Here is a 1,342-nt window from a genome sequence, read left to right as displayed (position 1 = left end):
GTATAAATCAATAATAAAAATCATCTTGTATTTTTTATTTAATTTTATTTTTTCCGAAATCACTTTCAATTTTATTTTTCATTTTCCTACACCAAGTAAATGCATCACCTTGTTGATCAGGAAGTCTGCTCCTTTTTTATGCCGACGTATCGTACGCACACCGGTCTCGCCTCTGAGTGAGCGGAGCATCTTATGTTACTGTATAAAACAAACTCCACCCACGCAGAACAAAGTTGCGCGCGCCGGGATAGAAATCGGGCAAACCCGTCCTCGCTTGGTAAAATATGGCAGCAATGGATACGAGCTAGCTTACAGTCGTGTTGTTTGTTTTGAGAAATACGGTCTGATTTTCAAACATATCACAGCGTGTTGTCCCATATATTTGACAATATAGTCGATTAACTTTTGTCTCGGTCTTACCAGGTAAGTWAATGGTTTGGCTGCTATTTTGTCATCTAGGAAAAAGAGGTTCGTTGATAGCGTAGTTGTTAGCTTTAGCTTTCCGACCAGTGCTTGGAGATGTTACACTGGTGGTCAAGTGGGGAAATTGACAGTTTTCTTTAAGTTATATTATCTTGGTCAGACTGTCAAACGTGTAATTAATTCATTATTTATATTTTTTTATATGTACAATCTTTGTATGTATACCTAAGCTGTAATGGTACAGTTTTCACTCTTGGATTTATTGAACGATTCCTGGAAACATTTATTTACAGTATGATTTTTCTGTCGGTGTTTATGACCGAACCACCTTTTAAGTTCGGTCATCTGTAGATACTATTTTTGAATATGGAAAGAAACCTAACAAGTAGCCTGCTAAACCAAGGTTATGTATATAATACCACCACCACCACCACCACCACCACCCATACCAAACACCAGCAAATCATAGCTATTGAAGTCCAATTACTGAAATGGAAATAATTGTTTATATGTTTTATTCAGCCATTATCAATACATTATCCTGTTTACTTAAATGACATGTCATTCATGTTATCTGCAGTCAAATATCGTTTGTTGTAATCGTGACAAGTAGAAGTAATTACGAGTATTTCTAATAAAGTACATGGATAGAATTACTTGTCTGTTTTTTTCTGACAATTGGAAACAAACCTTGTGCAACATGAGGCACAGACAGTAGCTGTACTTCAGGCTTATCTGGGAGCTTTTTATGTCTACATTCATTTATACATTGAGGATCTGTCACCTGTAGACACAAAGACTTGTTTCAAACCATATAAAAATATAACAAGTCTGCTAACTTTGCTAATGGTGTGTGTGTGTGTGTGTGTGTGTGTGTGTGTGTGTGTGTGTGTGTGTGTGTGTGTGTGTGTGTGTGTGT

At 36.6% G+C, this 1,342-nt stretch overlaps 1 protein-coding gene across 3 annotated transcripts in view; it reads left to right on the top strand.

Annotated features, from left to right (window-relative positions):
- The first annotated feature begins 271 nt into the window (after nt 1-271).
- Nucleotides 272-1,342, top strand: part of golm1 (golgi membrane protein 1) — a 7,480-nt gene continuing 6,409 nt past the window's right edge. For all 3 annotated transcript variants that reach the window (XM_014020780.1, XM_014020779.1, XM_014020777.1), the window contains exon 1: nt 272-423. The gene's annotated coding sequence lies outside the window, so the exon portion shown is untranslated. The remainder of the gene's footprint in view (nt 424-1,342) is intronic.

This window comes from Austrofundulus limnaeus, unplaced genomic scaffold, assembly GCF_001266775.1.
Source record: "Austrofundulus limnaeus strain Quisiro unplaced genomic scaffold, Austrofundulus_limnaeus-1.0 Scaffold265, whole genome shotgun sequence".
Classification (NCBI taxonomy): Eukaryota; Metazoa; Chordata; class Actinopteri; order Cyprinodontiformes; family Rivulidae; genus Austrofundulus; species Austrofundulus limnaeus.
This window is presented reverse-complemented; position numbering and strand designations above follow the sequence as displayed.